The sequence below is a fragment of the Phyllopteryx taeniolatus genome, chromosome 16, assembly GCF_024500385.1.
Source record: "Phyllopteryx taeniolatus isolate TA_2022b chromosome 16, UOR_Ptae_1.2, whole genome shotgun sequence".
Classification (NCBI taxonomy): Eukaryota; Metazoa; Chordata; class Actinopteri; order Syngnathiformes; family Syngnathidae; genus Phyllopteryx; species Phyllopteryx taeniolatus.
This window is the reverse complement of record NC_084517.1, coordinates 7,619,826-7,641,072: the sequence shown is the minus strand read 5'-3', so window position 1 is coordinate 7,641,072 and position 21,247 is coordinate 7,619,826. Positions and strand designations below refer to the sequence as shown.

Below are 21,247 nucleotides of genomic sequence, written 5' to 3'. Positions count from 1 at the left end.
TAACTTTTGCCAAGTAGGAGGGCCTGTACATATTATCTTAATGGTTGGATTTCTACTGTGTGTGTTTGTATGTGAATGAGTGTGTGGCGAGTGAAGGAATGAGCCTCCCGAGTGTAAGTCATAGGGTGCCGTGAATGGACTGTGTCACTCACACGCCTGGCCTCTGCACAAAGCTCCAAGACAACACACTCCCAGCCTTCACGTGCTGCGCTTCCCCCTTCCTCTCTCGCCCCCCTTCGTCTTTTACTGAAAACCCACCCATCATCTCATGCTACCTACTGCTGCACAAACCATCTACTTCATTTGTTTCCTGATAGCATTTGTATTTTGGTTCCTTGTTTCCAGTCAACATTCAACAGTTTATTTTTATTCCATATAGGTTTAATGTGCTGTTTTCTCTTGTCAGTATTGCAGCCTCTGTTGGAGTCTGTTACATTAAAATGGGAACATTTTACACCATCCATCCATCCATACACCAGCTAAATGCAATTATTTTGAAACTAGTTGAGCTGAAGTTAATAAGCTAATAATTAATAGCTGAATCAGAAATAAATGCCTCAAGTTCTTTTGGAGGTATGTTCTTTTTGGAAGTGGGAGCACTTATTTGAAAAGATGATAAGTGAGGAATAGTAACTGTTTTTGGAGAATGAAAGAGGCTGTATGCTCTCAAGTGCCATTCATTTTCAACACATTTCAACAGATTCAACCATTCAAGCATTTACTTGCGCACAACTGAGAGTGAAGTTGATGTTTTCTTCAGTGCTTTTGTCATGGAGGAGTTGTGAGGGACTTGGTATTACAGGTTCAGTCATTCAGAAATTCTGGTTTAAAGTCATCTTTCATCACTGTGTGGGCATTTGGCTGCCTTAGTCTTGTTTCTGACTTGATGGAACTCAGACACTGAAACACAGCACACCTTGACACAATTCCAATATAGGCTTAAAAGCTTGGCAACAATCTTTGTTTGTCTCTTCTTACTTAGAAAACTATGAATATTCATAATTTAAAACAGTGTCAATGTGTCTTAATAAAAGGTCTCTGACATTCTTTGGCCAACATTCAAAAGCTATAAAGAAATATAGCATATTTAACATTAACTTAGAACACTGGTTGAAATCACTCAGTTTTAGGGTGTTGGTTCTTTCTCATGCTAATGAGCCACTGCTCATTCTGCCTACCTCTACAATCCAGGGTACGACTTTATGTTGCCATGACAACAGTGGGCAGAGTTAGGGTGTTGTGACTTTTTTTGTGTTGTGATATTTTTCGTAGAGGATAAAGCATATATTTACATAATTTTTTGACAACTTTTTACTTTAACTCCTAGGCAGTATTGTAAATGCTCCTCTATCGCCGTTCTGCACCCTCGGTGCAGTGTGTTTGCATAATGCGTATCTGCAGCTCTGTGCTATCTGTAACCGGTACTTTGTGCCGAGTGAAGGTGTTACAGTAACACGTTGTGCACTCACTGCATGTGAGCAACGACTCACATGGGGCCTGCAGCTCACCCTTCTTCCCCCCTTCAGGTGTTTGGATTAGAGGTGGAAGGACTGAGTGGCGAGCAGGAGGAGGGGCGGTGAGGGGCATTACTCTAAAATCCGTCTGCTGCCCGCTCCAGCTTCACATTTTGTGTGTCACTTTTAAGGCTGTTTAAGTATGCACAATTGAAATCAATTTTCAGCTAGCCCATTTTTTTTTCAGATATTCAGATATGGTTCTTTTTGTCAATAAATAAAACTGATGAATGTTTTGTGAGTCGCATGCAAATATGAAGCAAAAATCACACTGAAAAAAAGCATTGAAAGTGAATGGTCCTCCTACTGTTATGCATATGCCCAGAAGCTCTAACATACTGTATGTGGGACCTACATGACATGTAGGGGCTCAGTAACGTCACGTCCCTTATTGCTAATGTTACGGCAGTTAAGAAGGTGTCATTTATTGGCAGGCCTCTAAAGGCATCCACTTTTGTGATTTAAAAGTGTTTATTGTTTTACAGTATATGGAAAGCAGATAGACTGCAATATGACACTGTTTATGAGGTGATTGCTCCAGGAGGTCACTCTTTGTCTTTTGTTGTTATTCAGCTTGTTCTCCAATGACCTGGGGAAGAAAGAGGAAGTCCACTTTTTTGTTTGTTGGCTGTTTACGCTACAATATCAACACTGAGGACTCTGGGTGTCGTTTTACTATCCTGCTATAGACACACCTTGTTATGTCCATGTGCATGGCTTACAGCAGTGATTCCTAACCAGCGAGCCATAAGAGATAATCAGAAATCATCTAATTTCACTTAATTTGTCCCCCAAAATATTATTGATTAATTCATAGTGAGAGGTAGAACAATTAAATGTTCTTCATTTAGATGGCAGAAGGTACAATTAACCTGTGTATCCACCTGTTGCCATTCATACAACAAAATAAGTCATGGCTTCCTGTAAGAAGATTAGCTTTGTGTTCAATTAAACACGCCCATAATTCATTCTAAGTCCTTTGTGTGTGCAAATTGAGATGAGACCATCTTATTCATACTTTTTGTGATGTTTTTGTTTGGTGTGTAAAATGGGTGCCATGGTTCAAAAGATGTTGGGAAACACTGGCTTACAGGGTGCTTTGTGGATTTAAATTTATGGGTGAGAAATGGACCGGAACACGACTCCATGGGCTGCTCCACTTACAGTCACTTGAACCAGACCGGCTCTAGACAGATGGATGGGCCTGTTGACACTAATCCACAGTATGAGGTAATGGAGTTAGCTTGTGTTTGTGCACTGCTTCCCTGCCACTCCTGACTTACTGACTGACCTACTTAACCAGCAACTCACGTGGCACGAAAGCAAGCACACTGACATTCTGTGTTTCTTTCCCAGAAGCTTAGGGGATCATAACATATTGTGTGTGTGTGTGTGTGTGTGTGTAGGTGTCTGTGTGTGTGTGTGTGCAGGTGGTCCAGTTTGTGTACCTGTTGTACAAGGGAAATGTGGTGCGCTCCTAATTTAACCACCTTCTCTGGATACAGGATGCAAATGAGTTATAACAGGTATGTGTTGATTTCAAGTTAATGCGGATTGGTTTTTGAAACCTCACCAAATATAAATAAACAAATGAATTGCCACTGCTGTAGGATAAACTACTGTATATGGACAAAGAATTGCCATACAGTACATCTCTTAATAAATTAGACAAGGAACCATATTTGGTAATGCAAGTGAATCAATCTTTTGGTAGAATCAAAGGAAAAACAGTGCACATTTTATTTAGAAAAGGGTACAAAATACCAATGAATTTCAGTTATTTATGTTCAGTTAGGCGGCACAGTGACCGACTGGTTAGCACATCTGCCTCACAGTTCTGACCTGTGTGGAGTTTGCATGTTCTCCTCGTGCCTGTGTGGGTTTTCTCCGGGCACTCCGGTTTCCTCCCACATCCCAAAAACATGTGTGGCAGATTGATTGAAGACTCTAAATTGCCCTTAAGTGTGAATGTGTGTGCAAATGGTTGTTTGTTTATATGTGCCCTGCGATTGGCTGGCGACCAGTTCAAGGTGTACCCCGCCTCTCGCCCGAAGATAGCTGAGATAGACTCCAGCACGCCCCTAGTGAGGATAAAGCAGTACAGAAAATGGATGGATGGGTGGATATGTTCAGTTAGGTCCACAAGTATTTAGTCAGCGTATTCATGATTTTTCCTCTATACACCAACACAATTAATTTGAAATAAAGCAACTAAAATGTCTTTGACCCAGACTTTGACAGAATATATCTAAAAAGCCTTCCATGTTCTATAAATTCAGCCTGTCTTTTTGCCACTTTGACATGTCAAATTATTTACTGTGAAAATGTCTCCTAAGGGAAACCAATAAAGAAAAACCTTAATAATTGCAAGAATACTTATGGCACTCAAGCAATGTGCTCTGGTCTCTGATCTTCTGTGGGCCCTAAAAGACCGCCGTGATTGCTCCACTGTGTATGCTGATTAAGTTGAACTGTGTAATTAACGATCTCACTGATCACTCCAGCAAAATGCCTTTCAATTTCCTCATTGTGTTTCCTCAATGTGCGCCTTGTTAAAAAAAATAAAAATAATCGCACACGACTACTTTCAAATGACACTGCAGAATGACAGATAAAGTTTTACAGACTAGATATAATCATGTGAAGCTCTGATACATGAGATACAAGGCACATCATTGTCTGAGAGCTTGCTGGCAACATAAAAAAGGTCTGCATAGAGACAGACCCACGGGGAAGCCAGGCCTGAGGCCGAGTCCATTGTCATGACAGGAAGCCATCACTGCGATGGGTGAGTGGTGACTTGCAACCTTACAACATATATATATATATATATATATATATATATATATATGATATAAAAAGTGTGTTTTAATAAGTTAAAGTTGGGTTTAAAAAGTTTAAATATGTTTAAAGTGTATGGAAAGGGTAAAACTGTAAAATATCTTTTTTTTTAATGTGGTCTCTATTGCACATATTTTCCTATCCCGGGTGGGTCAGTCCTTCGAGTTTGAAAACAATTCACCTCGTACCGCCCTATACCCCAAAAGTCCATTTTGTGTCCCAGTATCATTTTCAGTTTTCAGTCTGTGCGAGCCTGTGCATTACATCGGCCCAGACACCTGCCCTTTTCAAAACAGTTTGTTATTGTCTCTTTACAGACAAAAGAAAAGTATGTCTTCGCATAATTGGAGCAATGACTGGTCATGAGAATTCCCCTCATGCTATAATTATCAGTGCAATCCTTTGTTTCATTCATCATTATTATTCTTTCATAGTTTCAATCAAAGGTGCTGGTGAGACAGACCATGCAAGTCGGATGACTTGAATGGCTCTCTATGAGGTGCTGCATGGGCCAAAAATATCATTTACCGCTCACACATACACACAAAAAAAACTCACACTCACCAAAAAAACCTTCATCCCACACATCTAAAAACCTCCCACACACAGCCAAAATCCTCTCACACTCACCACAAAAACCTCTCACACAATCAAAAACCTCTTACACACCAAAATAACCCTCTCATACACATCAAAAGGTTATTTTAATCAACAAAAAACCTCTTACTAAATAACACAAAAAAAAACCATCACACAGAATTTTATTTAATTTGTGAAAGTGAGGAGCGGCACTGTGGCCACTGGTTAGAGCGTCTGCCTCACAGTTCTGAGGTCCGGGGTTCAATCCCCGGCCCCGCCTGTGTGGAGTTTGCATGTTCTCCCCGTACCTGCGTGGGTTCTCTCCGGGCACTCCGGTTTCCTCCCACATCCCAAAAACATTCATGGTAGGTTAATTGTAGACTCTAAATTGCCCGTAGGTGTGAAAGTGAGTGCGAATGGTTGTTTGTTTATATGTGTGCCCTGCGATTGGCTGGCAACCAGTTCAGGGTGTACCCCGCCTCCTGCCCGATGATAGCTGGGATAGGCTCCAGCACTCCCGCGACCCTTGTGAGGATAAGCGGCTCAGAAAATGGATGGATGGATGGATGGATGTGAAAGTGAGAGTAAAACAAATGTGTGTGTGAAAGAAAAATGAAAAAAAAAGGAGCCATCTCAAATCTTGAATGCCGATTGGCTCTGCCATCCATTAAGTCCCACCCTCTGTCTGTTGCCGGTGTTACTCACTCCCAGATTGCAGTATTTCTCAGTTGCTAAAACACAAAACCCTATTGTCTGAACCAAACGCTCAGTGTCTTGAACCCATTTATTGAATTGGTCACCCTTTTGGTAGAACCTTAAGCACTTTCTCTGTAATTTGACACAACTTGCAAACATTTTTTTTTTTTTACCCATTAAAGCACATTTTGTACTCTGATGCACTTGTGTTGCATAATGGTAAGCACAGCAAAAGTGAAACTCAGTTAAAAGCACAGGTTTCTCAACAGAAACACAGGAAAGCAAAACTGATCACACTTGTGGCTAATGATGTGCAGAAACCAATATAAGCCAGTTCAGTAAGCACTGGTTGTTGAAATTTCCGTATTGATAGAGACAATCGGAGAGACAGAGGCATAGTAAGAGTAAGATCTTGTTCAGGAGGAAGATGACAAGAGATTAGGTATAAAACAAAGAACAATTACGTATTTCAGATGAAATGCAGGCAAATTTTATAGACCATGTTCTTGGAGGGCAAGGAAGGACAAACAAATCTAAAGCGTTGTTGCAATGGCCACAGAACATGTGCCTTTTCTTTGTCTGTCCAATCACAATGTTTTCAACTAAGCCAAAACATTTGCTTTACTGTATGAATTGTGCAATATTATGTCTAGTTGTTTTTCCCAGTCCTTTGGCTTCTACCGTGCAACTTTAAGCTCTGACCCTCTTAGGAAATAACCTAATGTTTTGCTTCTGAAACCTGAAGCAAGAAACAGTCTTACATAAGGTGGACTGAGATGTCAAGAGTCCCTTAGGTCTCACTCACCCGAGGCCCGACCGCTCGCTTTCTCGCCTGCTTTGTGACAAACTGGCTTGAACTGGATAAGAAAGTAGGTCCACATCGTTATGCCGTGACACACTCTGGGCTGGTGGGTGTTTGAACAACGTGAGGCACAGTAACAGACTAAAATGTGAGCTGAAGATATACAGTGTGTCCACAAGACTGCAATGCACATGTACGCTTATGATCTGGGCCTCTCTATGCATGACATTCAAAAATGTAAAGCTACATCCAGCTGCAGTATAACCACTGTGCGACCTTTTGCACACAAACCCAACAAACTTTAGAATTCTTGTATTCTCAACTGACTTTTCTAAGCAAATGCCAATTTGAAATTTTGGCTGTCAATTCAATTCAAAAGGTTTTTTTATGTACCGTATTGCACAACAGGACATTAAATTCTCAGAATTCAGATCATATTTTGTTTATTTCACTTTGTGCTCCTTTTTCTGAGCTTTATCTGTCCTTCTCGTTCCACTGTATCCCATTTCTTGTGTAAGCCTCAGCTGAGCTCAAGTCCTCCCGCTGATCCCTGCTCAACGTGGTACTACTGGCTGTGTGCTCTAGTTTTGAGATGGTGACAAAACTCATGACACTAAATTAGCACCAAAGACACAGCATATGAAGTGATTAATTAAATTAGTTCGTCTGAAATCTTTCACTTCATTTTTAGAGGCAAAGATTAAGGCGATGATTCATCACCATTGACCTCAGCTACGGTAAATCCTAAATATTTTAATATTTAATATTTTCTCCTTTTCTCCCTGTCATTTTTTTGTGCTAAATGACACATTATCAAACATGTTGTACAAAACTTCAACTGAACCAATTATTCATCTATTCATGTCCAGCAACAAGACAAAATTTAGGTTGTTACCTAACTGGCTGTCGTTCCGTTTTACAATCACAAAGTCTGAGGCTCAGCAGAACTCAATGATAACACACAAGTATGTGTGAGCGGAAATATTGAATAGGTTCAGCATTCACGATTGGAAGCCTGACCGGTTTCCCAGCAGATCTGGGAAGATCAGGATAATTTCTTAGTGACATCAATGAATTAGGCCTTAGCTTACTTTGATTTCAAAGAGGAAAAATTGCTCAAATTTGGCCCGATTATTGGAATGTGTGTGCTTAAGGACAAAATTCCAACGTTAACACATGTCTACTTTTCAGTAAGATAGCTTATCTGTTATGAACTAAATAATTGAATGTGCTTTGAAGCACTCCTTATTTACTGCAAGCACTTTACACCTTGGAAATGTTTAAAACCAAGAGATCACCTGAATCAATGGATAGAAAGTTTATTTCGGCGAGCATGTGACACACTGCCCTCATTCATTATGGAAGTTTGTCGTCAGGCTCGCCCAGTCAGCTGCTGCCGGGGCTCCCAGAAGTTCAGTCTCTAAATTCCAGTCTGGGGTGAAATTAAAACTCATCTCATCATTGTTTCCCCCCTGTGTTTGTGCTCATTTCATCTTATATGCGCCAGATGCCCCTAAATTCCCCGTGTTTGTTAGTACCTCCTTAAAAGGCACACTTGTTTCTGTAATGGTGCTGCACTAACACTGGGGAAAACACAACCTGTTGATTGATAACGGCGGCTCTCCGAGGGGTCACCACAACGACATGACATTCCTGCTGTCGGCTGTTCGAATCAAAGCCAAGCGGGACACGTGACTGCAGTGAACTCTGCTGTTTTGTGTTCCAGCTGGTGCTGTATATGGTCAGGATTCTTGGAGCTCAGAGCAGATTTCCTCTCAAGTACATCAGGGTGGAAAAAATGGAAGGGGAGGAGGGTGTCCAGGGGACATAGCCATGTTAGGAGGGCCTTATTTCAACATTTGGCTTCCTTTGTTGCAGCCTCGTTTTGCCACGATGAATCACGCCCACTGCACCTCTTTTCCCTGTTACCCCACAAACAGCTGTTTTACCGTGGGTGGGTTCACACAAGGCTTTGGGGCGTTAAAAGTTACTTTGTGGACGAGTGTAATAAAAAGGTGGGGCCTTACTGAAGAAATTGGGAGGAGCTGACCTACATTTTGCTGCTACTTCCAGCATGCAGGGTTTGGTGCAATGTGAAAACTCACTGAGTTAATTGATGAATAGTTATTATTATTATTTTTTATTATTATTATTATTTAACTGTACTTTAGGTAATGTAACATATCAAGTTACAATGCCACTGCTAATAAGGATTTTGAGAATGGCCGAGGGGTAGAGGTCAGTCAAAAAGGTGGCATACAAGGCAGTTTCACCTATAGTATTGTATCCTTTATACAAAACTATTTACAGTCACCACATTAGGAACACTTTCACAATTAAATAGAATACAATACAAGAGCCATCCTTTTTTACAGAAAATAATGATCAGGGCAGGGATTGTCCATCCCGGCATCCCCCTGTTCTAGTGGCAGTTCACCATTCAATGAACACAGGTGAAAGGAGTCAGAGTATGCATTTTTTCTCAACTTCAAACAGTTCCCACGTGTTTTAACAAAATACATGTGACACGCTTCTGTCAAAATACCCAAAGCATATAGAATTATAGCTCACTTTTCTTAGCCAATTTTGAGGGGGCGGGCCTGTCTCATGCAGATGAGCCACTGTCACCTCTTCTGTGGGCTGTGCCAATGTGAGAATTTCTTTCATTACTATGATGACTAGAGGTGGCAGAGGTGGCTACTTAAGCAGCATATAAAAAAAAAGGTGTGTGAAAAAGTGTGCCAACTGCAAAATGCATGCTAGCCCCCATAAATAGAGTAGTTTTATGGATTGTAATTCATGAAGACAGTGCTGTCAGACAGTCTGTGCATTTAGTGCATGCACCGGACAAATCAACAAACCCTAATTGCCCCCTCCCACCACTACATCAGCAACTTCCCCAAACATTCACAAGTATAAACTGAAAATCAGAAGCTAACTCTGATAATGCTGTTACCTAAAGCTAATCTGTCCACCCAATACTGTTGCTTGAAAATGGCAAATCTTCACCCAGCCAAGGTGCCAAGTCATGTGAGAGAAGCTCGGTCTGGGGGCTGTATTGTGTACACTTGATGGATGGGCAGGCACTCCAGAGACCTAACTATTTGTATATAAGAAATTAAAGTGTAAATTCTCCATGTTATGTCCCCTTTAAGAATTGGGACCTGTATCGAAAGCGCTGACAAGTCTTCCTGTCAATATGCAGTCACGAAAACTAAACAGCTGTCATAGCTGGCAGCATGAAGTCTCAGAGATCCTGACTGTTTAATTACCAGTTGAAGTACCTGAGGAATTCAATCATTTAACGTCAGATATTCTAATAAAACAAAAAGCCCTAAAAATGCACAACATGTTTAAAATTAGGACATGTAGAGGAGTGGCGAGGAACACAATAGAACTGCAGATTTGCTGAAAAGATGATTCATAATCATTCTTGGAAAAGCAATTCCTGAAAGTTGTCTATGAGCATGGAGATATTTGAAAGCAACTCCTTATAACATACAGTAAATTACTCACAAAAACGTAGGGATATTCAGCTTTCGGGGGAAATTTTAGGACTAACTTAAAATGCACTATAACCTAATTTGCCCTGTGACATGCACTTTTGAATGTCCAAGTGTTGAAAGTTTCGGTACTTTTTGCACATGTTCCTGGTCTCTAACAAGGAGCTGAACAGCAACTTTGACAAAGGGTGTTTGAGCCATGAACTGACTAATACATTTCCAAGGATGTCCACTTCAATGCCTTTCTGTGACTCTTACAGTCTCTTTGAATTTCTCCATACACTCTAAGCACAGTGGCCACTTCCCTCTGCGAACATCCTATTTGAAGCCTCCTAATGTTGAGGTACTGTTGATCAATTGTTAGGTGTCGTCTTGGTCTCATGATGTCAAAATATGAAAAGCATGATGAAAAGGGGCGGCACGGTGACCCGACTGGTTAGAGCGTCTGCCTCACAGTTCTGAGGAGTGGGGTTCAATCCCCGGCCCCCCCTGTGTGGAGTTTGCATGTTCTCCCCGTGCCTGTGTGGGTTTTCTCCGGGCACTCCGGTTTCCTCCCACATCCCAAAAACATGCATGGTAGGTTAATTGACAACTCTAAATTGCCCGTAGGTGTGAATGTGAGTGCGAATGGTTGTTTGTTTGTATGTGCCCTGCGATTGGCTGGCCACCAGTTCAGGGTGTACCCCGCCTCCTGCCTGATGATAGCTGGGATAGGCTCCAGCACGCCCGCGACCCTAGTGAGGAGAAGATGGATGGATGGATGGATGGATGATGAAAAAGACTGTTTATAAACACATACCTGACTGTTACACAATTGACAGTTAATGCCCAATTCACAGTTGCCCTGTGATTGACGGGCAAGCAGTCCAGGGTGTGGTAAACCTTTTGTATATTTGACCAAGTGAAGCTCACATTTGCAACAAATGACATTTTTCTTTTTCTGTAAAAACGTTATATTAGTTGTTGGAGGATTTAGTAATTACTTGACAGATTTTTTGAAAATACAGTGGACCAAAGAGAGATCCGTTATATTTAGGTTTGGTATGAAACCACATAGCGGTTTGAGTCTACAATTTTATACAGTATATTTTATTTTGAGGGGGCTTTTGTCAACATTGAGTTGTAGACATTTTACTTTAATGTTCAAAGAATAACGTATTAATCTTTGGCATATGCAGAAGGTGAAGGTGAACATTTTTTCAGTGATCCAAATTAAGATACAGTGGAGCCTCAAACATCAAACACAATTTGTTTCAACAATGCGGGTTGACCCCCAATTTGTTTGAAATTTTGGAAAAAAATTAGATAATATGATCTATTGCAGTGTCAAACTGTCGCCATCATAAAACCTTAATTAAGTGTATGAATCATTATTGTAATTCTTCTTCTTCTTTTCCTTTCGGCTTGTCCCGTTAGGGGTCGCCACAGCGTGTCATCCTTTTCCATGAGAGCCTATCTCCTGCATCCTCCTCTCGAACACCACCTGCCATCATGTCTTCCCTCACGACATCCATCAACCTTCTCTTTGGTCTTCCTCTAGCTCTCTTGCCTGGCAGCTCCATCCTCATCATCCTTCTACCAATATACTCACTCTCTCTCCTCTGGACGTGTCCAAACCATTGAAGTCTGCTCTCTCTAACTTTGTCTCCAAAACATCGAACCTTGGCTGTCCCTCTGATGAGCTCATTTCTAATTTTATCCAACCTGGTCACTCCGAGAGCGAACCTCAACATCTTCATTTCCGCCACCTCCAGCTCTGCTTCCTGTTTTCTCTTCAGTGCCACTGTCTCTAATCCATACATCATGGCTGGCCTCACCACTGTTTTATAAACTTTGCCCTTCATCCTAGCAGAGACTCTTCTGTCACATAACACACCTGACACCTTCCTCCACCCGTTCCAACCTGCTTGGACCCGTTTCTTCACTTCCTGACCACACTCACCATTGCTCTGGACGGTTGACCCCAAGTATTTAAAGTCCTCTACCCTTGCCATCTCTTCTCCCTGTAGCCTCATTCTTCCCCCACCACCCCTCTCATTCATGCACATATATTCTGTTTTACTTCGGCTAATCTTCATTCCTCTTCTTTCCAGTGCATGCCTCCATCTTTCTAACTGTTCCTCCAGCTGCTCCCTGCTTTCACTGCAGATCACAATGTCATCTGCAAACATCATGGTCCACGGGGATTCCAGTCTAACCTCATCTGTCAGCCTATCCATCACCACTGCAAAAAGGAAGGGGCTCAGGGCTGATCCCTGATGCAGTCCCACGTCCACCTTAAATTCTTCTGTCACACCGACAGCACACCTCACCGCTGTTCTGCTGCCCTCGTACATGTCCTGTATTATTCTAACATACTTCTCTGCCACTCCAGACTTCCGCATGCAGTACCACAGTTCCTCTCTGGGTACTCTGTCATAGGCTTTCTCTAGATCTACAAAGACACAATATAGCTCCTTCTGACCTTCTCTGTACTTTTCCATCAACATCCTCAAGGCAAATAATGCATCTGTGGTACTCTTTCTAGGCATGAAACCATACTGTTGCTCGCAAATACTCACTTCTGTCCTGAGTCTAGCCTCCACTACTCTTTCCCATAACTTCATTGTGTGGCTCATCAACTTTATTCCTCTATAGTTGCCACAGCTCTGCACATCACCTTTGTTCTTAAAAATGGGCACCAGTACACTTTTCCTCCATTCCTCAGGCATCTTCTCACGCACTAGAATTCTATTGAACAAGCTGGTCAAAAACTCCACAGCCACCTCTCCTAGATGCTTCCATACCTCCACAGGAATGTCATCAGGACCAACTGCCTTTCCATTTTTCATTCTCTTTAATGCCTTTCTAACTTCCCCCTTACTAATCATTGCCACTTCCTGGTCCACCACACTTGCCTCTTCTACTCTCCCTTCTCTATCATTTTCCTCATTCATCAACTCCTCAAAGTATTCTTTCCATCTACCTAGCACACTGCTGGCACCAGTCAACATATTTCCATCTCTATCCTTAATCACCCTAACCTGCTGCACATCCTTCCCATCTCTATCCCTCTGTCTGGCCAGCCTGTATAAATCCTTTTCTCCTTCTTTAGTGTCCAACCTGCCATACATGTCATCATATGCCTCTTGTTTTGCCTTTGCCACCTCTACCTTTGCCCTGTGTCGCATCTCAATGTATTCCTTTCGCCTCTCCTCGGTCCTCTCAGTGTCCCACTTCTTCTTAGCTAACCGTTTTCCTTGTATGATTTCCTGTACTGTGAGGTTCCACCACCAAGTCTCCTTCTCTCCTTTCCTGCCAGAAGATACACCAAGTACTCTCCTGCCTGCCTCTCTGATCACCTTGGCTGCAGTGGTCCAGTCTTCTGGAAGCTCTTCCCGTCCACCGAGAGCCTGTATCACCTCTTCCCGAAAAGCTGCACAACACTCGTCCTGTCTCAGCTTCCACCACATGGTTCTCTTCTCTGCCTTTGTCTTCCTAATTTTCCTCCCCACCACCAGAGTCATCTTACACACCACCATCCTATGCTGTCTAGCCACACTCTCCCCTACCACTACCTTACAGTTGGTAACCTCCTTCAGATGACATCGTCTGCACAAGATGTAATCCACCTGTGTGCTTCTACCTCCGCTCTTGTAGGTCACCCTATGTTCGTGCCTCTTCTGGAAAAAAGTGTTCACTACAGCCATTTGCATCCTTGTTGCAAAGTCTACCACCATCTGTCCCTCCAAGTTCCTTTCCTGGATGCCGTACTTACCCATCACTTCTTCATCACCCCTATTACCTTCACCAACATGTCCATTACAATCTGCACCAATTACGACTCTCTCTCTGTCTGGGATGCTCAGAATTACATCATCTAGCTCCTTCCAGAATTTCTCTTTCACCTCTTGGTCACATCCTACCTGTGGGGCATAGCCACTAATCACATTACACATAACACCCTCAATTTCAAATTTCAGCCTCATCACTCGATCTGATACTCTTTTCACCTCCAAGACATTCTTAGCCAACTCTTCTTTTAAAATAACCCCGACTCCATTTCTCTTCCCATCTACACCATGGTAAAATAATTTAAACCCTGCCCCTAAACTTCTAGCCTTACTGCCTTTCCACCTGGTCTCCTGGACACACAATATATCAACCTTTCTCCTAATCATCATTGTAATTATTAGTGTATATTTTATTAGAGTCACACAAGTGTGAAAAGAAGCACATGCTGGAATGTGAGTCTGCTTATATTATAGATATTATTGTGTTTCTTCTTTTTCTTTTCTCATATTGTTCTTCTATTAAACACATGGGAAGGCTGGGAAGAAAAAGCAAAACACACGGCTCTCTGATCAAAATCTTTCGAGACACATTTATTCTGATTTATTCTATATGGTACAATCTCAGGGGAATTAGTGGAGGTCTGGAAAGTGTCACTTTCATTTCAGAGGCTTTTCTCTTAAACGACACTGGATACTTGCTGTTAATGTTATGTTGACTCACGCTTGACCTTGTTTGATTGAATTCCATGGTGACTTGCAAATAACAGTGAATGGTTGTTATAAATACACTTGCATGATACGTCATCTGCTCTCTGTTGGTGCCTGTATACCTCCATTGCTTGTACAGTGATTTTGAAACTAACACGTGCTAGACGTCCAGACGGGTGCTTTGTCATTGTGACACAAGACTTGCTCTTTGATACATCTTGCCAGCCACTCCTTGTGGATTCTTAACACCATATTGAGAGCCCAGCCACACACTGTATGCACCAATAACACGTATGATTGTGACTTTCCACAAGGTCACTGAGGCTGGAGCGCTTCCAAAGTCAACAGTCAGTCTAGCACATAACCAACTGTCACTTCCATGGAGCTCAGGGAAAAAAAGAAGATTTTGTACTGAATCATGTGTATTTGCCTTGCAAAGGTCAACTCACTTGAACAATAAAGGTCTTTTCCATGTAGCTAAGAGCTAAATAAATATCTTTGAAAATATCTGTTTTTGTCTGGCTGAAATATACAACATGTTGGTGTAATGACCTAATTTTCAGCCACAGATGCGGAATTGAAAACAAAAACATTGGCAAGTGAGGCTAATTTGCCATGAGTGAACCCACCCCTCATGTACATGTGCACACGCACGCACGCACACACGCACACACACACACACACACACACACACACACACACACACACACATGGACACAAAAAGACACACGTTACACCTTCCTGGGCCCCTAGTGGAATCACAACAAACATTCCACACTGATCTCAGGGTAACACAGGCGGCTATGTTACTCAGCTTTAACTACAGGCAGCACAGCAACAAGGTTATTGTGTAATATTTTCCACCCTCCACAACAAGTCTTTCCCCTATTCACTAGAAGTGTTTACGCTACTCTGTATTGTCATGGTGAAAAAAATAACACAATATAAACCAAACAACAGAACAAGACGTAGCACAAACACTATGTTCTCTTTCTCTTATACATTACGAACTTCAGATGTCTTTGACGGCCAACTGTGATGAAACTATGTATCTGTTTGCAAATGGCCCAATTAACTTCCATTATATCACTGCACATTACCAGGAAATGGGGTGTTTATGATGTATCATAAAACCTTTCATTTGGGCTTCTTCTTTTATTTTTACACCAATGTTCAGTGAAGCCAAGTGATTTTTTTTTATTGTTATTACATTCAAAAACCTTTGTTTCTTGGTAAGATTGGTACATTCAATAAAAATCTAACAATACTCCAATCAATCAATCAATCAATTAGGTACAACAGCACAATCTAATGAGATCGGACACAAGAGCTGTATCAAAAATTCTACGATAAAGATAATTATTTATATTTGTAATTATTAGACTTTTGACTAACACTTTTAGAATTATTATTATATTTTAACTATTTTTTAGGGCCCAAACATGTTGTGCTATGGCCCTCTTGATATTGCTTTATTTATTTGTCATTATTCTTCTTCATATGGCCGTTCCTTATTCAAAACGGCACAATTTTTGTAAATTTTTTTTAATTTATTTTGCAGACATGTTCATCCTGGTGAAAATTTACATTTGGTGGATATTGGGTGTAATCTGTCTCGCTAGCGTCTCCCAAAATCTTTTAAGAATTGCACTCCCAAAGCCAGTTTCATTGGGTATAGATATGATAGATATGGATATTGGAATATCCATCATGAATAGTAGACCCAGAAATAAGTATCAGGATCTCATGCCCGTGAGAAACACCTCTCAGTATGACACTCTAATCACAATAACAGCTAATGCTATATTGATAGCACTCTCTAATCTCAATCAAAACAGAGTTTAATTATCTTTTCTATCTAGCTAATGGATCGTGTTAAATGCGGAGATTACACATTATTATGGCCCAAATGTGATATGTTTAGTGAGAGATTAATTACTGTAACAAGAATAACTGCTTTTGGCTGTATCATTATTATTGTATTTCATAGCAGTGTAGTGATGGCATGGTGAGGAGTGGTTAACACAGCCGCCTCATAGTTCTGAGGTTGTTTGAATCCAGGCTCTGGCTTTGCTGAGTTGTTCTTCCACCGGCTTCCTCCCGCATTCAAAAAAACATGCATCATTGAAGACTTTAAATTGTCCTTAGGTGTAAATGTGAATGGTCATTTGTCTATAAGTGCCCTGCAATTGGCTAGCAACCAGTTGAGGGTGTACCCTGCCTCCCACCCAAAGTCAGCTTGGATAGGCGTCAGCTCACTGGCAACTCTGATGAAAATAAGCACTATAGAAATCTAAGGATTGTAGTATACTTGTGTCATTTGATGAATCTAAGTTCCCAAACCATTAGAAATACAATGCATGCATTGTGTCGCCTTCCCAGGATTCCTTGTAGCTTGTGTCCTGACATGTCCTCCTTAGATGTGTCTCACCTGCTGGTGCCATCCATCCTGTGGTGAGATTATGAAAGGCTTTGAAGGGCTCAGGTGGAGCAGCTCAAGAGATGCAATTGAAACACAACAACAGAATTTGTGGCATTTTTATTTTATTTTTTTGTCAAGCTGTACCTCTTCACCTCTTCTTTCGTCACTTTTCACACACACTTCTGTGAGTTATGCCATAGCTGGGGAGGGGGGGTGCAGGTGAGGCAGTGTGTGTGTGTGTTGGGGTGGAGCTGCATGCTTAGCAAATAGTTGTTTTTTTCGTTTTTCTCCACCGTAGGCTGCAGTTAGCCAATGGCCTTGTGGCTTAAGAGGAAGGAAGTCCACGGGGTGAAAGACACAGTCATCTCTTTGTTTTTCTTCCATGTTTCCTTCTTACACTTTGTGCCCTCTGGGCCTTTATCATTAGTGTTTTGGCCTCAAACACTCTTGACTGTCTTCCACTGCAGATTCATGCATGCTCACCTGTCTTTGCCCAGTTCCTCTCATCATAGCAGGCAAAACAGTGTGTGTTTGTGTGTGTGTGTGTGTGTGTGTGTTTAAACTCACCTGTTTAATTTGTTGAGAACAGAGTTGTGTGTGTCTATGCTTCAACCCCCCCCCCCAACCCCTCCCTGCACGCCACTGATATCCAGAAGCAAGACATAATATAATGATGAATGACATGTGTAACATGAAAGATTTAAAGACACAAAAACAATAAATGCCCAAATCTTACCTTTGATTACAAGTGGTGCATTAATCTTTTGAGCTATACAGTATGTGACTTTAATGGCATATACTTCTTCAAAGCTTTACAACCTAATGTGCATTCCATTACAGTGTATTCTATTACATATACAGTGAGCTAGTTTCCACTGTACAGAATATGCATTATGGGGATTGCTATGCTGAAACACATTTTACAAACATGATATTTCTTTATTCCTTTCTTTTACTTTCATTCACATTGTCTTTGCATTTCAATTGCAAATACAAAACACTAAGATTAAGGATTTTTGCTCTGCCCTTGTTGTGAATTCAGAATGGCTTGCTTACAGAAACATTTTCAGACACAGACGTCTCACAAAAGATTTATTTTTGTTTTTAAGTACTGTAGGTGGTTTAATTTCACACTTGATGGGCAGCCGGGCACTGCAGAACCCCAACAATTTGTATTCAACCAGTTAGAAAGTCACATTTTCATAATATGTCTACGCACATTTTGGGGGAAATTACTTTAAGAAACACACACACAAAAAACTGTTTTCATAATACGTCCACAGTCCTCTTACATCACTTTCAAAGGAAGGTCGAGGCTGCAGGTCAACGAGTCCTTCTGTGCTCTCATGTGTTCATGTGAGCGTGCATGGATGCCTGACCCGAGAGAGGCTAAGTGAATGGGTGTGAAGTTGGTAGCAATATGGGGGTGTTGCAGTGTGCAGCTAGGGGGAGGGGGCTTCGGCTATATGTGGGCCAGACCACTCCCTGTTCCAGTGCTAGTCATGCTGCTGGCCGCCTCAGACCAGTTTGAACGTAAATGAACTGCACACAGCATTTGTAAATGTGTCATTCTCCACTCTGTGCACTGAGGCAAATGAAAGTGTTCCAATTTCTCAACTGCTGATTTGAAAAAGTTTCGTCAGTAACGATGTTTGACTTTTTGTCATCTGACTAATGAAACCCTCTAGTTAGTTAGTTAAATTCTAGTCTGAAACAATGACTGTACTCCAACTGCCATTTTTTGTTATATTTTATCAGTATGGAATTGCTGTTTTTTTATTTATTGTTTTTATAGAGTATGTTCAAATTCCCCTTGCTGTAATTGTATGTAGTTATGCCATTTCGTACAATGAACTAACAGTAATTGTCTCTGAGTGATAGACAAATAGGCAGTGTTGGGAAGAAACTAATTACGTGTAGCTAGATTACATAATTTAATTACAAAATTGATGCAATTGTAATCCATTTTATTACTGGGACAAAATGTGTAATTAAATGACAATTGCTTTTGGAAATTCCCATGATTACAAGTTTAGTTACTTTTGAAATATAGCCACAAAAGCTCAGAAAACATTTTCATTTATCTTGTTTTGTTATAAGATTATTATTTGTGTAAAGAAGAATATGTTTTTTTCCAAAATAATAATCAATGATTTTAATCCACTTTTGTTTAGAGCAAACATCCAAGTGTCCTGTTGATTAACTCATTCAAAAGAAAAGTAATCAAAATGTAGTCAAATGTAATTAGTTATATTACTTTGAGAAAGTAATTGAAATAGTTGTACTACTATTACATTTTCAACAGGGTTATTTTTAATTGTAACCAATTACATTTTCAAAGTAATCAATCTTCCCAATAGTGCAAATAGGTCATGTCGACAGCATGCAGTTGTTGCGTACCTTACAAAGCACTTTCACATGCATATGGAACGCACAGGCATTTTCATTTACAACCCCAATTCCAATGAAGTTGGGACGTTGTGTCAAACATAAACTCCACACAGGCGGGGACGGGGATTGAACCCCGCACCTCAGAACTGTGAGGCTGACGCTCTAACCAGTCGGCCACCGTGCCGCATTTGCAAATCATGTTCAACCTATATTTAATTGAATACACTACAAACACAAGATATTTAATGTTGAAACTGATAAACTTTATTGTTTTTAACAAATAATCAGGTGGCAAAAAAAGACTGAAAAAGTAGAGGAATGCTCCTCAAACACCTGTTTGGACCGGTCCAGACATGTCTTCCATTGAAAATGTGTGGCGCATTATGAAGCGTAAAATACGACAACGGAGACCCCGGACTGTTGAACAGCTGAAGCTGTACATCAAGCAAGAATGGGAAAGAATTCCACCAACAAGGCTTCAACAATTAGTGTCCTCAGTTCCCAAACGTTTATTGAATGTTGTTAAAAGAAAAGGTGATGCAACACAATGGTAAACATGACCCTGTCCCAGCTATTTTGGAACGTGTTGCAGCCATTAAATTCAAATTTAATGATTATTTGCTAAAAACAATCAAGTTTATCAGTTTGAACATCAAATATCTTGTCTCTGTAGTGTATTCAATTAAATACAGGTCGCTCATGATTTGCAAATCATTGTATTCTTTTTTTATTTAACACAACGTCCCAACTTCATTGGAATTGGGGTTGTAGAATAAATACAAAAAGTTTTAATATGTCCACTCTAAATTAAAATAACATACTAGTAAACAGCGAGTCATTTGTATGATTTGCTTGGGACAAATTTTACGCTGGGTGCCCTTCCTGATGCAACCCACCCATTTTTTTCTTTTTAATCCAGGCTTGGAACTGGCAGTCAGGTACTGGCTAGGAGTTGAACTTTTGCCACCTGCACATAAGGCAGCAGCATATACCACAACTTGCTTACATATGTACTGTCTACATACACATACATGCTTAATATAGTACTGTAAATACTAAACTCAGGCCATACCATATACTATTTCAGTGTGGGTCACTTGGCATGGTACATGCGACACGTAACGAGTTACCCACAATTTTCACTAGGTCAGGTAACGTGGGATCCATGTTTTCTGCTCTTTTTACAAGAAGTATCTTTGCTGCAGGAGGTCAGCAAGAGTGACACTGACGGACCCAACTTCCATCGATCCATCTATGAGTATGCTGCCCCCCCCCCCACCTTTAGCTCTCCTTTACCTCTTCTCCATTCCTGCGCACACTGACCTACTTTCCTACTGACCTGTTTATGCACGCTCCTGTGTAGTTCAAGTCAAGTCAGGAAAGCATAGTATGCAGCAAAACGCTGCTCCTTACAGGAAATGTCAACGTGATATGATCCACTTGACAGAGTTTTTCTTTTGCAATTTGCACATTATGGGTTTGTGCGTGTGTGTGAGGGCAATTTGTTGAATTTGACTAAAAGCACTATGAAGGACATTGATGCATCAGCCTCAAAGAGCTGCTTTGTTTGCAGGCTTACATGGAGGTAGTGGTCACTTCCCTCCCCTCCTGTATCCTCCTCTCCCTACCTCCCTTCTTCTGTCAGCTGCTCCTCCCTTTGCCCTTTTTGTTACTATTAACATGACCTTGTTTTGCTCCATGGAAGGGTGAGAAAATTAAAGGGGAAAAAAGCGTGAAAAAAAACATGCTACTTGGGTCAAAGTCTGTTTTCATACTTAATTCTATTCACACCCATATAATGGATTGATAAAAACATTGTCTTGAATATAGATAATTATGTGTTTATCGACATGATACATGCAATACCGTGACAATAATAACAATAGAAATTATAAAAAAATTGTGGGCCTTTTCTATGTTAACACAGAAACTCTCACTTGGTCTGGACGTTGGCAGCAGCAGCCAAAGGCTCACTCCAGCGCTGCCCATGTTTGTGCACATCTCAGAGTGATGATTCA

General features: G+C 41.0%; 1 long non-coding RNA gene across 1 annotated transcript in view; it reads left to right on the top strand.

Annotated features, from left to right (window-relative positions):
- The first annotated feature begins 4,193 nt into the window (after nucleotides 1-4,193).
- Nucleotides 4,194-21,247, top strand: part of LOC133465893 (uncharacterized) — a 37,680-nt gene continuing 20,626 nt past the window's right edge. The window contains exon 1 of the long non-coding RNA XR_009784775.1: nucleotides 4,194-4,302. This is a non-coding gene — a long non-coding RNA (uncharacterized LOC133465893). The remainder of the gene's footprint in view (nucleotides 4,303-21,247) is intronic.